The sequence below is a fragment of the Notolabrus celidotus genome, chromosome 5 (assembly GCF_009762535.1).
Source record: "Notolabrus celidotus isolate fNotCel1 chromosome 5, fNotCel1.pri, whole genome shotgun sequence".
NCBI classification, from domain to species: Eukaryota; Metazoa; Chordata; class Actinopteri; order Labriformes; family Labridae; genus Notolabrus; species Notolabrus celidotus.
This window is the reverse complement of record NC_048276.1, coordinates 37,284,891-37,305,439: the sequence shown is the minus strand read 5'-3', so window position 1 is coordinate 37,305,439 and position 20,549 is coordinate 37,284,891. Positions and strand designations below refer to the sequence as shown.

The following is a 20,549-nucleotide window of genomic DNA, read 5'->3' as shown; positions in this document are numbered from 1 at the left end:
GGGCGTCATTGTTTCTGGAATATCACCAAAGGGAGGAGTGAACAAGGGACAATTCCATCCAGAAGCTGACGGCTCGCTAGTATTCCTGTTTCTACACACTGCACCTTTAAATAAAGACAACAATGCTGCATTTACAGTGTTTAATATTTACTTATGAAAATGTATATTTTGTCCGTACAAATAAGACCTCAGGGGTCAAAAAAAGTTAGTCCACATTGGGTTGTTTGTTTTTCCTAAGGCCACAAAATATAGTACTTTAAAAAAGTTGACCTCAGACTTAATATTCATGCAGTTCAGTGACATGTGACACCTTTCTTTATTTTCAACTCAGTCCAAAAAACACCAATTTACATTCGCACTAATGATCCCCACCCAAGCTTGAACGCTACCTAAGCACATATTGTTAGAAGAGCCTGAGTTCTGCAGGTAATAGAGGGGAATAATCCAAGAAACTTCTAATTGTGCTTCCTGGGCAGTCAGACACTATTTCAAGCTAATCCCAGTTAGATACCCGGATTCCCCCCAAAGCTTAGAAGGTAGGATTCACTCTCTAATACCTTCCGCGTTACTCAGGAGCCCCACTCACTGTGAAGTGCTTTCGCTTTGACAAAGTCCCTTTTTTTTTTCAATAAAAGGTGACAATGAAGAGAGAACAGGCCCTGAGGTTGCAGCTGAAATCCCCTGTTGGAAGCAGTAAATTTTATCAGTGGATTATAATAAAAGAAACACAAAATCCACAAAACTGGAGTTGTTTTATTGGCACTTTTTTATAGCCTTCCTCAGAATAAATTATTCAAAAAAGGGAAGATGTCGTAGCTAAGTGAACTTAACTGACTCAAGATTGAACAAATTGGGAAAAAAAGACACAAAAGTGTTCAGAATGCTCCAGCTGGAAGAGTCCACAATCCAGTTTGAAGTTAGTAATCAGCCACATAACCTGTAAAACGTGTTGGATACAACCTAATAAACCTAGATTAGACTCTGCGCTGTAACTGTGCCGAAAAACTGGGCAGCATGCAGGTGTGAGTGTGAATAAGCACAGTCTCCCCCCCAGGTTATTACTATAAATGACAGTGTGCTCTTAGTCAACCAGCGCGGTTAAATAAGGATTAGAGGGATGAGGAGAAAATAACTCCACACTTTTGAGGGCAGCAAATGGTGTTTGCAAAGTCTGCAATCAAAAAGTGGAGGCTCGGCTTTGCCTGCAAATAATTTGACATTCCCACTTTCCCCCTGTTGTGTGATAGCTCCTTTTTTCCTCATTTTAACTAGACCTAAAGACACTTCCACTGAAGTGTTGGAACGGTGGGAACAAAGACGAAAGGAGGGCATGTAAGATCACACATGTAAAGTATTTCTGTTAAAGCCCATCTCTGAGACAAACACCCGCCCCGCTGCTCTCTCTTCCCCCTGTCTCTCTTTCGGTTTGTGCATCAAAAGACGCAGTTGTCTGAAAATAGCACGTCAACATTTCGCTTTCGTCTTGTTGTTTCTTTCTTTTTTTTCCATCTTCGACAATGTTGCCAGTTTGCTAGATTCCTGTTTTTCCTCTGCTACTGCCTCCTTGATCTGTGAGAGGTTACATAGCATCGAGTGAGACTGTTGGCTCTTTCGTGTGTGTGTGTGTGCGTGTGTATGTGTGTCTCTCTCTATGAGTGTACGTGTGTGTGTGTGAGTGCAGTAGCAGCAGCTTTGGTGGTCTATAAAAAGCAGCCAGACGAAGTCTTCCCTCTCTCCTCATGCATTATGCATCGGCATCACCTTCCATCAAGTGACAGAAAAACCTCAAAGATGTCTAAGTTTAGCTTCCATCCTGAAAGCCAAACAGAGGAGGAGATGTGTTATTTTGACTGCCACAGTCGAGCTAAGCACCTGTTACATCAATAAAAGCTGCGTTTCCAAGCCAGAACGACGACAACAACAACCTGTGTGATGGCACAGCCCTCACAAAAAAGTGGTTAAATGCAGATAGCAGCGGGGAGGGCGGAGAAAAGAGTTTAGATCAGGTTTGATGTAACCGGATCAAACTCTGACCTTGATCAGAAGTTTTTTGTCTGTGCTCAGGCGGTTTACAGAAAATTTGAGACTCTATTTGAGAGGCTAAATGTGGAAACAGCTTTCATAGTCGTGAAAGATTTCGCTTTGAGAAGGTTTTTTGTTTTCAAAGGTAGGACGAGGTGACGGCACTGTAAGAGCAGATTTATCTGATGGATTGATTTATTTAGAAGGTTAAAAACTGTAACTGTGACATCAAGCTGCACAATGAAGGCAAAAATCCTCAACACAGTTATTCTGACTGATATTCAGATCACTATTATTAAATATGATTACTCATTGATTTGACAACCCCTGCCTCACATGCATTAACTACAGCCTGTCTGTCATTTTCTTCAAGTCCCTCAATCTTTAAGGGTGCTGGATTGACTCAGCAGTAATGTTAATACAAAACCTGGCCGTACACACAGGTTAATAGTGTTTACTCTCTGTTGTCATTATCTAATTTAACAAACATAATTTAAAAATCATACAGCTTTTATATTCAAGTGTTGTTCTTTACTTTAAAAAATCTGAGTTATGATGCATCCTTAAATCTTCAAAGCTTAATTCTACTTAAAATATGTGTTTGGCAAATAGCCAATCAGAGCTTAGGATTTTAGGTGACGTCTGCTCATATTTTAATATGATACAGACCGATGTCACTCACTGTTTAGCGTGGCAGTCATTAGCTCTGTAACGTTCGTTATTCCTTCTCCTTGAGGAGAATACCTCCGATCACTGAGGTCCTCGAATGCTTCCCTTTTAAATGTTCCTCGTGTGTTACTTGAAGTAATTTATTTTTAGCCCTGGACTGCATTAATATTTCAATAATTGTTTAACATTTATTTATTTATTTATTTATTTATTTATTTATTTATGTATTTATTTATGTATTTATGTATGTATTTATGTATTTATTTATTTATTTATTTATTTATCTTTTTATTTATTTATTTATTTATTTATTTATTTATTTATTTATTTATTTATCTATTTATCTATTTATTTATCTATTTATTTATTTATTTATTTATCTATTTATCTTTTTATCTTTTTATTTATTTATTTATTTATTTATTTATTTATTTATTTATTTATTTATTTATCTATTTATTTATTTCTTTCTTTCTTTATTTATCTATTTATTTATTTATTTATTTATTTATTTATTTATTTATTTCTTGTATTCATCTGATCTTGTTAACTTATTTCACATTATCTTATTTCAAACTTTTCTTTCCACTCTTACTTATTTTATTAATTTTACTGTGTTGATTTTATTTTATCTTTAGGTATTTTATTTATAATCATGCCTTTTATAATTTTACCATTGCTGTTGTTTTCTGTCTCTCTGTTATTCTGTGAAGCACTTATGTGAAGCTTATATGTATGAAAGGTGCTACATAAATAAAGTTGAGTTGAGTTGAGCTCAATCTGTCCCTCTGCTTAACTAACACACACTTTTTACTCTGCATGAAGCCAAAATCCTAATTAAAACTGGATTAATCATCCAGCCCAAGTTAGAAATCGAGCTTGATTGTGTGAAAATACAACATTTGGGACCTCACTAACTTGAAGACAAAATAAGGTGCAAGGCTGGTGAATCTAAAAATGTGCTTGTGCTTCATTCAGGTCACAGCTGCATGGTAATTCTGTGAGGGTAAGTCTGACTGGTCGTTGAACACGTTGATATAGTATGTGTGACTAAGGTCTTGCACACCCTACTTTTTAAAATTTCCTCATTTTATTCCAAATTCTGAACACAAGATTGATTCAAACTACTCATTGCTGTAAAGCTAAAAAGTTAAATCTTGAACTAATAAGATAAATGTAAAAGATCATAATGCATAATACCAACGAAAGCGTTAATGTAAATGAGTATGGGATATATGGAGGAGTGCATGCTGACAAGTGATTGCTCCATAATTATGACTCCTACTGTTGTCCAGATGTTGCTAATCTCAGAAAACACTGGCTCAGTGTCAATATGTCATCGACAGCCATGTCCCAACTTCATAACTCTGCTCAGTGTAAACACCCCTGTTTGTCTGGAAGTACCAGAGGGACCTTGTGATTTTATTATTTGGAGCCAGAGTGAGCCAGAGCAGACCAGTTGACAAGGTGATTATTTTGGTATTTGGACACAGCTTGAAAACTATTATGCAATGCCACTGGGATTGATTTACTGTACGCCTTGTAACGCACAACAGATCACATTCTGGGAAAGAGATAGAGGCAGGCCAGTGTGTTTTTGTGTCTTACAAAGAAGCTGTGTGTGCATGTGTGTTATTCCACAGAGTAACACAGATGAGATTATAAGGAGGGAATCTATGCTGAGGGAAAATCAAGAGTTTAAAGGGAAAAGGTTAAGACTGCAGGGCTCATTCTGACACTGGAGATGTCCGCAGGCGGGTTGTTTTCATGTGTCTGACCTCAGGAACTGTTTTTGTTGTGTTGTGTTGTGTACGCGCGTGTGTGTGTGTGTGTGTGTGTGTCTGTGGGGCGGCTCAGGGAGGTTCAGGTGGCAGCGGTGGCGCTAGGCCATCTGCACTGTCATTCAGCACACGTCCGCCTTCCAAGAGTTGCACAGCACCCACGGGCATCCCAAACAGCCCCAGCCGGAGCTCTACGGGGCTGCAGTAAACAAGTCACTCTCATCTCAGAGAGAGGGAGAGACTGTGTGAGTGTGTGTGTGTGTGAGAGACTGTGTGATACTCTATATTCCTGTACACTCCATAATAACAGAGTGTACCATAGAGTGTTTTTGTTTCCTTTTTCCTGACCACTGAGTACTTCAAACTAGATCGACATGTTGTGCTCACATGGTCTCTTTGACTGTACACTCTGTATGGTGTGTATGCATGCACATTGAGTTCTCTGTGCAAAACAATACATTACATGGACTACACTGAGGAGCTCACATGAAAAACATTCACATGGAACTTTTGCATGATCACTTTTTGTGTATGGATATATTTGTTGTGTTGCTTTACATGCATATTTTTAAACCAATTTTCATATATTTTTGAATAACCTTTGGTGTCTGACGTTGTTTTGTATTTTCATCTTTTATCTACTTGTGCATTTTGTTTGCTGCTGGGCTCACTGTCACTAACAAGGCTTCAATGTATACTTAAAATAACAATCAAGTGTCTAATGTTATGTCTTATCAGTGTGTGCACCAAGCAGCAACCTCTGGTCTCAAAATATGAAGCCCATACGGAAGTGTTATAAACCGCAGTTCATCGAGCGTCCACTTGAGGCAGGCTGCAGAAACACCTGAAACCACATACACACCCATTCAAAGAAGACGATCTTAACAGCAGAAATAAACATGTTTACAGCCTGGTTCAAAAAACGGCTTTGGTTTTCTCTCTCGGCACACACTGACACTGACTCGATTGACAGGCGGGAACACATAGCTGTTGGCGAGGAGGCTCAAACCCCGCCTCTTTACTTCACACTAAGTTTGGTTGAGTTCAGCATTTCCAATAAGGCACCCGCCAACAATTGGCTTGAAAGCAGCGCTCAGGAACAGATGGGTGACGTCGCGGATACTACGTCCATTATTTATACAGTCTATGGTGTGCACCCATACTTCCTGCCACTCCTGCATGCACAAGTGCAACAGTTGCGCCACCCCAGTTCTAAAAGTCTGGATTCGTCCCTGCACAGGATGCATGCACACTCCCCCAGAGGAGTTCCATATAATCATTAACCTCTCTTATGTTCCAAAATAGGGAGAATAATAAAATATGTTTAGGATGAAGTCCTGCAGACTCAACTTTTGTACACAGACATCCTATTTGGCTCTCTAACAGCCTGTTATTATTCCATCTTCTCACATTAGAGCTCGTTAGACTCAGTACCAATTCCCCCCTCAGTCCGACAACTCTGCTCAACTGTGCATACAACACTATTTCTAGAATCCAAACTTTCCTTTTATAGGATAAAATAAAGCCTTCCTCTTATGGGAGCAGAATTGTATTAAATATGACTTACTCCAGACTAAGCCAACTCAAAGGCAGTGAAAAGATAATGAAGCATGACAATTGCTCCTATTTCTGGCAGCCCCCTGATACTCCCCTGAGATTCTGAACCTGACTTTGGGAATCATCCGTGTATTATTATGTAAGCACAGCCCCGCTCTGTTCTTATTCATACCTGACGTCTCTTCTTTGCTGCTGCCACGAGGCACTCATCACATCTGACCTCAAACATGTCGTTAACTATGGATCAACATATTGCCTGTGACTGCCACAGCTTACATTAGTGCCTTCATCTTTGCACAACACGCTGTTAAAGGGGAGAAAACTTCAGCGAGTGAGTATGACAGCTGAACAGCAGCCAGTGAACGGAGTGGGCGGTCTGTGCCAAGAATTTCTGTCGACTTGAATCAGTGCCTCTGCCCGCACAGAGGAGGGTCATGTGAGAGTTTAGGTTTGTGTGTGTGTGTATTTGTGTGTGTGTGTGTGCTTTTGTGAAATATAGCTAATAACAGAGCAATAAGCTTTTTAGACCAGTTCAGTTTTATACTGGGCCAATCTACGTTGGCAGTCTAGCTAAGGCTCCTGTGAGGAGTTTTTTAGCTGGTTATGAAACAGACTGAAATTAATACTGATGCCTTTAATGACCTACAATAACAAACAGACCATCGATGACTCTGCTAGTCCTCAATATTTGTTAATGCCTACAACCGAAGTGTTTGAAAGGATGCTGCAGAAACAGCTCTCCTTAACCTTTTCCACCAAATAATCATAGCAACTGAGATGAATTTAACTGATGTTAAGTAAGGAGGATTGAGATTGTTTGCCAGAAAACGCTGCTTAGAAATAAGATTAGAAGTAAACCTTTGACCTCAGGCATCCTGTGCTGCATTCTTAAAGCAGGTGAGCTTTAAGGGTGCAGCACAGTGCCCTAAATTTGGTGTATGAAATGCACTTTGACTCAGACCTTAATTTCAGCAGCCACATTAAGACAATTACAAAGTCAGCCTACTATCACCTTCAGAATATATCAAGGATTAAAGGACTCATGTCTCAGCAGGATGCAGAAAAACTCCTCCATGCATTTATCTTTAGCAGACTAGACTACTGTAATGCTGGTCTACTGCTACTTTATGAACCACCTCGACCTCTGAGGTCATCAGGTACTGGTCTGCTTCAGTCCCTAGAGTCAGAACGGAACATGGTGAAGCAGCGTTTAGTCATTATGCACCACATATCTGGAACACACTCCCTGAAAGCTGCAGGTCTGCTCCAACTCTCACCTCTTTTAAATCAAAGACTAAGACCTTTTTATTTGACACTGCCTTCCTATCTTAGCTCATTTTAACTCCCTTTAAATGCTCATTTTAATTTAATTGTTTAATATCATTCTAATTTTCCTTTTCTTTTCTATGTTTTATTATATGTGTCATTTTAATTGTGCTCTTTTATGTTTATCTGAATGTCTCCAATGCTTTTAATGTTTTAATGTAAAGCACATTGAGTTGCCCTCGTGTCTGAAATGTGCTACACAAATAAAGCTGCCTCGCCTTGCCTTTTTCACATTAAATAATCATAATGACTGAGATAAGTTGAACTGTTGTTAAGTGAGGAGGATTTACATTCTTGGTCAGAAAACGCTGCTGAGAATGAAGATTAGAGGTAAAGCTTCGACCACAGGCGACCTGTGCTGCATCTTTAAAGGAGATGAGCTTTAAGGGTGCAGCGCAGTGCCCTAAATTTGGTGTGTGAAACACACTTTGAGTACTGTTTAGGTCATCTGAAGAATGAGTCCTCAGTGTGTCCGATATACCAATAAACAATGCAGAAAGAGGGATTTTCACATGCCATAGAGAAGCTTTTTAACAGTTTTTCTCATTCACTATGTCACAATGTATTTAAAGAAAATGATAGTACGCATTAAGTAAAGAAACCTTGTTCAGTAATGATGCCATTATATTTGAGCCCCATCTATAAACTTGAACTTGTTTCATCTGATTATCTACAGACAATAAAGACCAGCAGCACTGTGGTGATGCAATGTGAGTCATTGCTTGTCCTCAGAAAGTCTGTGTGTAATGACCCTGAATGGATATTACCAGTGGACACTCAAGTCAACGTGTCAGAATGGGTGTGGAAAGTAGGTATAGGGACAGGTCTATATATAGAAAAGCAGCATAAAGGAAACAGCAGTTTACATAATAAGAACATTACACGCTCGTATAAGGGTTTTTTAAGATGATGCAAGGATCTATCAACAGCCAGCATTGGGTCAGTGTCACCGCTATGTACACAGAGGAGGAGCAGACCATGAAACAAGCGCTCAAACAAGAAAACGAGGGAGAGAGAGAGGGGGGGGGAAATATACTGTGCGAGCAAAAGGATAAAATATGTGCTGACAGCTTTTTGGCCGGAGGGCTCGAACACTGAAATAGTAACGTCTGGGTGTCAGGCCGGGGTCGCTCCTTTCACTCGAGAGCAGACTTTCCCCAACCCCGGCGAGGAACACATCACACAGCACTACAGTCAGCTGATAATGTAGTATCTGACAGATAATAGACTAACCTGTCCACATGTAGGATGAGCTGTCAGGTGGAGAAGATGATTTTGTCTAAAGGGAGAGATTGTTTCTTTGTTAAGACTCCTGAACAGACAGGAGGAGCAGGATACATATGGCCTAATTGAATGATTACATAATACAGTGTTTGATGACACCTGTGATGTAATGACACAATAAGTCATTTCATAACTCGAATTATTTATTATACTCTTGATTTTGATGTGGGGGGCACCTCTTGGAGAGAATATAAAAGAAGAAATTGGTATAACATTTTGTGTGTGTGTGTGTGTGTGTGTGTGTGTGTGTGTGTGTGTGTGTGTGTGTGTGTGTGTGGGTGTGTGTTCGAGCATGTGTGTGTGGGTCAGACAGGGAGAAGGAAAGGCCAGCTAAACAACAAACAGGACCTTTGAATGTTTTTCATGGTACAACTTTTGTGTGTGTGTGTGTGTGTGTGTGTGTGTATTGTTAAATACTGGAGGCATGTAATAGGGGATAAAACGTTATCACAGATTATGTAATCCAGCATAACCATGCATCAGTCCTGCTGGTTGATTCCCAGCCGTGTCATAAATGGCTTACACTGCTCTGGAGTTCACCAAAATCCCCCAAAGTTCCAAGAACAAGAAGAAACTTAGAACTCTGTGTTCTTTAAGCACAGCCAAACAGATTACAGGACATGGAGGAAGCCTGGCAACACCAAAATAGGAGCTTTTTGGAAATCGCTCCAAAGTGCAAGTCTGACACACACACACACACACACACACACTAACACACACACGCATGCACAAATGAAAGATAATGCAAATATTCTGCAGACTTACAAGGTGCTTATCTGCAGCGTAGGTTGCCTGTCAAATGTCTTTATACACAAGAACATTACATCGTATGTGTCTGTCAAAATGCTAACTGTGTAGTTCTCTGCAGGCTAACACGTCGTAAAGGTTGACAGCCTTCTATGTAAGGGCAGAGCCCGACTCTTTTTGACTGGGGTGGCGGTCCTGACTCATGCAGGAGTGGCATGAAGTGCTCATAAACACACACACAATTAACATTTAATTAACCCTTTCTGTTTCCACTAATCACATCTGTTTATCTACTAGCATTACATGATCTCATATCTGCTGTGAAAGCCAAACAATGCCCATCAACACAGATTTTACGACGTCCTCTTATTGATGGATTTGATCTGATCAGCTCAGTTCTTAATTCATACTGTAGGGTAGGGTGAGGTCACCCTTGGCCACCCTCTGGATTCACCCATGCTCCTTCATCAGGTAATCTTATTCTTAGTCAAAGTGAACAAAGGTGAGCTTGTAGCACCAAATAAAGCAGCAGTGGAACAAGAAATGCATTTCTAAGGAAACTTGTGATTTGTTGTCTTCGCTCTCATCAAATCAAAACTGTGATTTTAAAATTGGAACAAAAGGCAACTGCAGGGATATCACACATGCAAACACACTCTTTTTTTTGAGAGAAAACTATCCTTTTCTTCCAGAACAGCAAATCAAACAGCTGCTGAGAAATTGTCCCAACCTACTCGATCAGAGTGGGCATCTTAGCGTGTCTCATGGTTGGTTAAATATCTGCCAGCTGGGGTGCTTTTCTTGTTTCTCTGCTGCCTGTGTGTGTGTGTGTGTGTGTGTGTGTGTGTGTGTGTGTGTGTGTGTGTGTGTGGTTTGTTTTGTGAGTGTTTGGCCCGCGTGTCATGAAAAGCACAGTTCAGGTGCTGAATCAATCATACATGTAGATAGAATCCAATAAGCACAGAGCGAGACTGCAGCTGGGGTCTGCTGAGAAGACAAGAGACAGAGGGAGAGAGAGAGAGAGAGAGAGAGACAGAGAGAGGGAGAGAGAGAGAGATGCCCATGTTGGCAGTGCTCACTCTATCGCCCGGTCTCAGCAGATGCCATGTTACAGAGAGGGTAATTAATAGCCCAGTGGGGCCTGGGTGAGAATCGCCAAGACACCCTTTTACACACATACACACACAAAATAATAATGTCTCCATTTGCCCCCCCAGAGCAGCTTTGTGCCAACTAGCCTTCACCTCATTATGCCAATCAAATGGAGCAGGGGGTGTGGAGGGTCGATGGGGGAGGGAGGGAGGGACAGGGGAGGGAACAAGCTGTCCTCTCACTAGGCTTTTTAAAATATCTATGAGTTCATTAAAAAGGAAGATTTGCCTTTAATAAGAATGTCTGCACACTGACCCGTCAGGAAAAGAAAAGCTCTGTATTTAGTACTCCGGTTTGGCTTCACCAAAACACTAAAAATGTTGGATTTTCCAGCTGCCAAATCTGAGCCACAGCCTGAGCTGCAGCTGGTTTTCACAGTTCACTTTGCCTTTAAAAACTGTGAGGGAACTACTTACAGTCCAGGTGCCAGTAAACTATTCTAAAATAACAACGGGGGTTTAAGTGGAAACAAATTTCAAGACTCAAACATTGTCATCTCAACTTTTAGAGCAGGGTCTTTCTTCCACGTCGACTTTTGATGCCTTGTATTATTTGACCTGCCTCCTGTTTCAAATAAAAAGGCTCTGGTTCTGATTGAGGTTTTCTAAAGTACATCTTTGATGTTAGCACAGCACACTGCAGTGTACTCTGTGTTCAGTTATTTAGAACAACATGAACTTTCTATTTTATCTCCTGGAAATGTTCTCTGATCACTGAGGGCTTGAAAAGTGTTGCACCAGCGGAAAATTTCTCCACAACAAACTGATATAAACTATTGATCTGGTGTTCCAAGTAAACTAAACAGGCTGAACTTTTGCCAGATAACAGGAAACCTTCAGAGCTCTTGATGTTGGGACAAAAAGAGAGAGTTTCATTTATGACATGGATCCCTGAATATGAGACATTCTCAATGTGAAGGCTTGTTTTGGTTTCCGTTATGTAACACTGCTGAGCACGGCACACGTTTTGAAGCATCTTTTGACTGATTCTTGAATAGAGTCACTTTTATACTGATGCCTGTTCGTTATATACATACTGAAATGAGATTATTGGCGCCAAGATTGATTATTTGTTTAGACTGAACGTTTGTGCAAGTGCTAAGGTTGAATTTTCAAGATTGAGAGTGGGAATAAGAAGACCTTTTGCCTTTATTTGATAGGACAGCTTGAGAGAGACAGGAAATGTTTGGAGTAGAAAGCAGGGGAAGACATGCAGGAAATGGTCAACCGGCCGGGAATCGAACCGGCAACCCCTGCAACGAGGACTGTAGCCTCTGTATGTGGGGCACTTAGACTGCTAGGCCACCAGCGGCGCCCCAAGCAGATATTTTTCATTAGATAATTTTCTTTTCACAAAACGATTTGTCCTCATGGTTGACACTGAAGCAGAAATATAGACATTTTCTGTTTTAAAGGGGACATATCACGCTTTTTTCATCAATATATATTGGTCTAAGAGGTCCCCAAAACATGTCTTTAAAGTTTATGCTCAAAAAAACACTTAAAAAGTCAGATTTTGGCATGCCTGAAAAACCCTCTTCTTCAGTCCTCCTCAGAACACTCTGTTTTCCCTCTGACCACGCCCCCTCAGGAAGTGGATGTGCCTCGGCTCTCCAGCACCTTGATCTAATGTTTACATGTTGGCTGAATATACACGGCTGCTCAGAGATCACGTTACTTCAACCCTCTGAATCTGATCCAGAATCTGATCCTGACGGAGAGGCGCCTGTAGCAGGACCTTTCTGAAGGATTGGTCATTGATTTAGTGTTTCTTGTTGTTTTATTTATCAGTATGTAGACGTGTGTCTTGGTACACAGCTACGAACATGTAGCTATGTGGCTATGCTAACTAGCGCTAGCACTTAACCATGACAAATAAAAATCATCCACTAGATCTTCAAATCTGCAGACGTGGGGAGTAAAACCGACCTCTGCCAGAAAGGCAGCAGGACCTTTTATGAAGGATTGGTCACAGATTCTGTGTTTCTTGTTGTTTTATTTGTCAGTATGTCGACGTGTGTCTTGGTACACAGCTACAGCTACAGCTACAGCTACAGCTATGAACATATAGCTATGTGGCTATGCTAATTAGCGCTAGCACTTATCCATGACAAATAAAAATCATCCACTAGATCTTCAAATCTGCAGACGTGGGGAGTAAAACCGACCTTTGTGTTTATTAAGACAGCCTACAACTAGCATGCCTCCCTCCTGAGCTCCTTGTTAGCACACATTTGTGCAGGTAATGAAAAACGGAGGAGGGATTCAGTATTATTTTATACAGTCTATGGGCTGAACAAGCTCCGAGCTCTGACTCCGTTACAGACCGGATATTGTTGTTACGTAACAAAAACACTGAAGTCTGAAACGGCTCGTTTCACACACATTTACAGAAAGGTGGAGAAATCAGAACAGGGGCAGAATGGATTTTTTTCATTCTCAGGGGGTTTGTAGACATGCCAGGGACACATATTTCAGGTAAAGAACCATTAAAAAGTCAATTTTGCATGATATGTCACCTTTAAGTCTTGAGTAATGTTGTATACGGAAAAACTCTACAACCAGGGCTTTGCTAGGAAAAAGAGCAAAATGGCTACAAGCACAATCATATAGCAAAAAAAGAGTTAAACTGTGTGCACATGTATATTATTTGGACACTATGCACTCTTCTTCAACAAAGAAGAGTAGTATTAAAAATAACTTCTATATTCTACTGCTACATCTTCATGGCAGGGGTGCTCATGGGAAATGCAGTCTTCATTCAGAAATACTCCCATATTCGTCCAAGGGAGTCACCAGAATCAATACAACTCCATAGAGTCCTTTCTATCTAGTGTTAATCAAACTGTAAGTGTCATCAGTTTTGGTCTCTTTAAGCTAGTTGTTGCGATCTTAAATGTTGGCTGGAGGAGACCAACACAGAGCTAAAAAGAGATCTAATATCAAAAACTTTACCACTGCTAATGCAGCTTGAAGTCCCCTTGATGTAGTTCATTGTTTGCTAATGTACCGTAGTGACAGATTAATATGTGAGGAATCAGTTTCTACACTTCTTCATATCTGCCCCCTAGTGGTCAAATCCACTTCTACAATTTGACTTCTACGTATAGCGGAGGCTGTCTTTTAACAGAGAACTGTCCCCAATGCTCTTGCACGAGTTAAGATCTCTGAGGCGTAATGTAATCATCATATTTTCTCCGTCCAGTGGACAGTGATATAACAACAATGATTCAGTGCAAAGCCCTGACATTTGCTCTGGATGGTTAGTCCTCCTCTGACTCACAGGATGTGATTAATTACCCGTCTCACTGTATTTATAATTGTTGACAAAAAATAGATAAAAGGAACTGTGTGGTCAAAATGAGCAATGAAAAGACCAAGAAATAAATAGGAGAACACCCAAGTGAATCCATTTACACCTTAAATAGACAAGTGGTCTCTGACAGGCCGAGGACTGGAGGACACTAACAGAGATTTTACTGCAATGTCCCTCTGAAGTTCTATGCTTTTCTTTACTGCGTTCACCTAAGTACTAAGCAGGCTGACCTGTTGTTTTCAGGCAGCAGCGAGGTATAAGCAGATGTACTTAGTGTCAGCCGGCCTCTGCAGAGGGTCCTCTCTGGTGTCAGGACGGTGTTTAGACCGTTTCGGTAAAGAGCATCGGTGCATTTCATCCCCTGTAGGCTCATTGAAATCAGCTTCTTAACAAACACATCTCCATCCTCTTATTTCGTCTCTGACCCACTCCTCCACCCAGCCCCTCAGCCCCCCTCGCACCCACTGCCACCACCAAACTTCCCCTGTGTGTTACCTGAGACAAGCAATTTACCTTTTTTGTTGTTTGCCTGACCTAGAGAAAACAATTTCAGAGGGGTCTTCCTGCGCTCTTAACAGCCCTTCGTTTGAACAGGTAAAGGCGACTGGCGTGCCACAATGGCTTTTTTTTCCTCCGAGAAGATGAATTGGCGAGCTGTCAGCTTCAGACAGGCCGAGTAGCAGTGTTTCTGTAATGGGACACTGGAAGTGTCTTTGATTAATGGAAGAGCCATACTGAGCTGTTAGGGAACCCGCCGTGGCCCAGCGAGAGCGATTGAGCGGCGGATACATGCCGACAGATGTGCGAGGGAGCGCGGGCCTCGATACCGGCAGAGGAGGAAGGAAAAGGTGGAGGAGGAGGAGGAGGAGAGTAAGCAGTACTCTGCCTGGCGTGCAGCCATTTTTAACCTGCAGCCTATTTTCCAATCTTCTTTCATCATACAGATTGATTTAGACCTGAATCCTGTCAATTGCTTCACTACAGAGCTACTTACATCTTTGCTCGCTTCAATGCAGCTCTGCAATCCAGTTATTTGACGCTTCAAAAATATGAGACATGAGAGTGTTTAAAAAATTCAATAGCAATATAGATCCAACATGCACTTTCAAAATAAGACTAAAACAAGCATTTTTCATGAGGATTACTTCAAGTTGGTTATATAACAGCATCTGCTCACATGCTAGTATTGATCAGGGGGAAATAATTATCAAACACTTCAGGCATATTCACCCGCTGCATGCTCGGCTCTACATTTGAATCGCTTTCATGCGTTCTTGGCAGAGGGGCAAATGTGAGCGGCTCTGCAAATCCACAAAGCTGCAGTCAGGGGACACCAGACGTCCGCAAACTTTTTGGAGAAACCCTTAAAGCCAAAGTCAGAAAAGAAGGATTTTTTAACTGCAGCAGCAGCGACGCCAGCATCACGTCTCTGACTCCATGCTGTCGTTGTCCTGATTTGTCATTGCTGGATGGAGAAATCACAGCCAAGAGCGATATGTTTCCTCTCTAAAAATGCATTCTGTTCTGTCTTACTCAGATTTTGTCATCTTGTAGTTCAAGCAGAATCTAAATTCAGAGATCACTCCTCATGTAACAACCACTGAGAACATTCTCTTTAGTAACCTGAAACCCATCAGTGCGAGGAGAAGCAGCACAGCAGAGCAGAGTTGTACTGTAAACACTTTCTAATTCCTCTCTCTACAAAAATGTCAGAATAAACACTTATCTTTGAGAACAGCTGAAGGGACTTGTGTGGAATTTTTCTCCCTCTTGCAAAAGATAGCAAATATAAATACCCGCATTTTAAATGCTTCGCTGATAAAAATGGAACAAAATCATCCGTCCATGACGACCGCTGTTTACAAGACAGCTGGAACAGAGAGTTCCAGGCCGCACTCTCGCTCTGTGCTTTTTGTTTGGAATAATGCTTGTTTATTGGGATTGTGGCATTGCTGTGTTTTAAATGGAGGGAACGGCATTTTACAAGGTAATTAGTCAGGCTATAATCCCACACTCAGCCGAACACACACACACACACACACACACACACACCCTGCCTTCCTCTGCACACTGCATCCTAATACTATCATGTGACAAACCACTTTTGTCACCCTTGCTTCTGCCAGAACATCCAGGAGGAGGGTACAAACATTCATGAGGTGGAACTTCTCCTTCAGGACAGATAAATATAACACCAGTACCTGCTTTTTAAAGTTACAGGACACTTTTCTAGAAGTTTTCTTTAACCCCTCTTCCTGTAGCACCCTCATTATCAGCTCCACCAGGGATCGGAGGGATTTGAGGTGAGGGCCACAGAGGGGGATGGGGTTGGGTGTTTATATTGGCCCTTGTTTCCAGGGTCGGGAACCGTCCCGAGGGAGCGCATTCCTCACCCAGAGCACGACTAAAGGTATGTGAACCATCTGGACAAAGCCATCAGCCACAATGGCCCTACACAGGCCCGTCCATGTGGTCCGGCAGCCAGTCAGCGCTCTCACACTGTCAACTTTTTCATTCCCCTCAGCGCTGGAGGCACGGAGCTAGATATCCATCGACTCCACTGGGCCAGACTTCACCTCCACTGTTCCTGTGTGTGCGTGTGAATGTGTGTGCCTGTGCGAGTGTGTATGCGACTCCGCAGTTCCTTCCTCCCGACTCAGACCGGGTGAACAGGGTCATTTATGAGGCCCACAGTGATACCCGCACACAGTGCTGTGTGGATGTAAAGAATGCTGCCTAAGGTCAACATATCATTAGCCGAGGGGTCAATGAGACGATTGTTTCCTCATTCGCTTGTTTTATCATCATTTCAAATCATCATATGACTCTGGCTCGCCAAAATATGGCATTGAGAGAGGCAATGAATGCACAAGTGACAAGTGGAATGCCTGCTCAACATTTCCTATTGGATTTTAAAATGCTGATTTTTGCTTATTTGGCAGCACTTAAAGAAAAGTCCCAGGTCAAACCCATGAACAATATCTCACTTATGTAGGTTCCTGAAAATGAAATATGCATATATACACTTTTTTTTTCAGATTGCATAAAATTAAAAATCTAAATGCATTCCATGCTGGTACCTGATCACCAAAATCCATCAATTTGACTACTTGCGTGTCAAAGTTGCAAAGATTCTATATTTTTAACACAGTTTCATTTGTTTCAGGGCCAAAAAGCTTCAGAAACAACACAAATAATATAAATATCTGATAGCAGCTTATCAAAATGATGACCAGCTACACTCTCTTAATGAAAGGGACACTTAGAGTATCTCAGAGTTCAAACAGTTTAAGTTATAGTAACTGTAAAAGCAAAAGTCGACAAGGCGAGGCAGACAGAACTACTAAATGAAATGACTAGATCTTTTCTTCAGTCCAACTCTTCTACAAATTATTTTTGTTGCACCCATTCTGCAAAGCATTGTATAGAAGGAATCCAGATCCAATCATGTGCTCCCATTAATCTCCACTGATTTCTGCACCGTATCTGTTATTGCTACACATGAATGCAGACTTGATTGGGGTTGTCCTTAACAAATCCTGCACAGTATAGAAATTAATGAATACAAAAGGCAGTCAGCATAAAAACAAGGGAGTATATGAAAAAACAGACGCTCAAACACGCTGGTTTGACCCTGTACTCTGGTCTAACACTACAAACACGCACGATGACCCGCTCTCAGCAGACCCATGACTCTCAGCGCTTGCAGAGGACTGATCCTCAGAGGGTCCCGGTTTGATTGTGAGCTCACAGAGGACTCCTTCAGACGGCAGGATGAGTGCCGTTCTCATGCTGAGTGTCCTCCTCAGACACAGAGAGCAGAGACGGAGCATCGGGACGGCAGCACGGCAGCTGCGTCTAATAAAGAAACTGAATTTGATAATCAGCTGAGACAGTCAATTTGCTAATAAGGGATTCTAATTAATTAATCAATGTGCATTTGGTGGGAGCAGGCGCTATTGTCAAGAGTGGTCAAGTGCAGTTTTCTGTGCCTCTCTCTCCCTCTCCCCCTGCTCATTGCTTAACACATAAGTTGATTTCTATTTAATTTGGCACTTGGCAAATTTTCTCGCTGAAGAGAGGGAGGGGGGGGGAGGGGCAATTAAGTCTGAGTGAGCCACAGAGATCTGAATGGGAACTGCTTCTGGTCATCGTTGACATTAATACAGGACTGTCCTGCAAAAAAATGCCCCAAATAAATCAAATCACATTTACCGAATTATTGAGTAAAAGTTGAGTCAAGCCATATTTCCACTTGTTCTCACAGCCTTCTTTATTTTCCATGGCAAAAATTCTAATCGAGTGATGCATCCGACTGTTTAAAGAAAGCAGGATAAGATTTTCCTGTTTAAGAACTTTATTTACACATATTGATACAAACCAAACGCCCCTCACAGGAGCTATAATTACTTTATTCTGCTTCAGTTTTTCTCACACATCTCGGTATAAAAGAGCTTGGCGTGAGCTTTTACAAAACACAGAGACGCTCTTTTGTGGTACAGCTGGAGCTGCAGTGTGTGTTGTCAGTTATTGCTTCAAGATGCAGCAAAGCATTTGTTTCAAAAGGAACATGTGCTTCAACTAGTTACTTTCTTTTCAGTGCTTAACTGAGTATTTTTTTTAAAGAACTGAATTCATGGAAAGTATTTTTACTCTGCTTCATTTATCTGACAGCTTTTCTTCATCACAGTTCGAACTTTCTAGGTTGACTCTCAAATCTACAAGACATAATGATAATGTAATGCATCACATAATACTAAATCAAAACTTTTCATTTGGAATAACCGATGAGTCTCAAGGTATGGAAACACTCAGAACAAGACACATTCGAGCAATGTGTTTTTAACACGGCTAAGCATGGGACCACAGAGTCTGTGGATAAACTATGTCAAATCGACGTGTGCCAAAAATGGCTAACGTTAGCACAGCCAGCCTTCAGTCCTCCTTGCATCCACACCCTGTGCTGGTTACACACATAGACGATGAATGAACGTAGTATCTGTGACGTCACTCATCTGTTTCTGAAGTGCTGTTTTGAGGCAATCGGCGGCGGCAGCCATATTGGAAATGTTGAACTCAACATAAATGTAGCTCTAGCGAAAGTTCAGACAGGAAGACTATAAAGCAATCACAGCAGTTGTTTAACTCTCCTCTCCCTCGTTCAATAGCTCACCCTCTTCCAGCTGCACGCTCCGGAGCTGTCATTGGCTAATCAGCAGCGGCGTCATCCAATAGCTCAGTGGCACGCCCTTATCGTCAGCCTATCAACTTTCTGCTGTCTTTTTAAATGCGTCTCTCTCTCCAGCTAGTTCCTTCTTGCATTGATGGTGCGCACCCCTCCACCTCCCCATCTCCACCTGGTCTCTGCAAGTCTTCAATTCCTAGGATTCATCAACCACCACCACCAGTGTCTGGACTCTAGGGGGATTTCCTCAGCTGCCAAATTCACGCATCCTACGCTAAGCAGCGGTGTCATCCAATAGCTCAGTGGCACACCCTTATCATCAGCCTATCAACTTTCTGCTGTCTTCTTAAATGCATCTCTCTTTCCAGCTAGTTCCTTCTTGCATTGATGGTGCGCACCCCTCCACCTCCCCATCTCCACCTGGTCTCTGCAAGTCTTCAATTCCTAGGATCATCAACCACCACCACCACCAGTGTCTGGACTCTAGGGGGATTTCCTCAGCTGCCAAATTCACGCATCCTACGCTCACAACATTACCCCCATAGAGTCCTTACACCAAAGATTTCTGTCAAGAACCATCATTCATTCAGTTGTAATAAATAATCTTTAATATTCAAATTGTGTCTCTCCTGATTGAACTGCTATCGAGTGATTGTGACGTAAAGAGGCGGGCTTTGAGTCTCCTAGCCAACAGCTGCAGTGTTCCTGCCTGTCAATCAAGTCAGCTGTGCCTCTCATTGGAAGACTTGTAATCTTAATATCTTCAAAATTAACACGTTATAAAAAAATTCAGTGTGTTCGATCAAGTAATGAGCTATCCAGACTACATTCGTTTTTGTACCAGGCTGTAAACATGTTTATTTCTGCTGTAAAGATCGTCTTCTTTGAATGGGTGTGTATGTGGTTTCCTGTACTTCAGGAGCCAGCCTCAAGTGGATCCTCGATGTACTGCAGTTTTTAACACTTCTGCATAGGATTCATATTTTTTGACCAGAGGAGCCGCTTGGTTGCACATTGCTTCAGTAGAGTGGTCATACACCAGTTTAACCAGAAACAGCCAACATGGAACTTTATCACAACCATTTTTAAATCAGAATACTGCCCAACCCCTCCACGTAACATCACCAACTACATCTGTCATCTGTGATTGTTCACATCCAAATAGTAGAGCTGTGTAGTATTATTCGGGCATTTGTGTTGGACAGTTTGACAAACTCCAAAAGTGAGGTGTCTAAAGCATGGTCTGCAACAATTTTCTACTTATTTGTTGCAAAAGGTTCCCTCAAAGTTTGAAACTAATGTATTACAGACCTCTCTTTTTGCAGCCGTCTAAAGAGTCTGAGTGTTTAAACTGCTCTCTGACTTGGCAGTGCTAACAGGTGCTGATTGGCCTCATCTGTGCTCTGGCCGTGCTGATTTTAACACTTTGTGACTTCTCTGAACACTGGCACTTTGGCTGTACAGTCCAGTTGTCTTTGTGTGTGAGGGTCTGTGAGTGTTGCTGTAGGAGA

General features: G+C 41.6%; 1 protein-coding gene across 2 annotated transcripts in view; it reads right to left on the bottom strand.

The window, feature by feature from the left end:
* zbtb16a (zinc finger and BTB domain containing 16a) overlaps nt 1-20,549 on the bottom strand; it is a 202,113-nt gene that overhangs the window by 136,224 nt on the left and 45,340 nt on the right. The window lies entirely within an intron of this gene.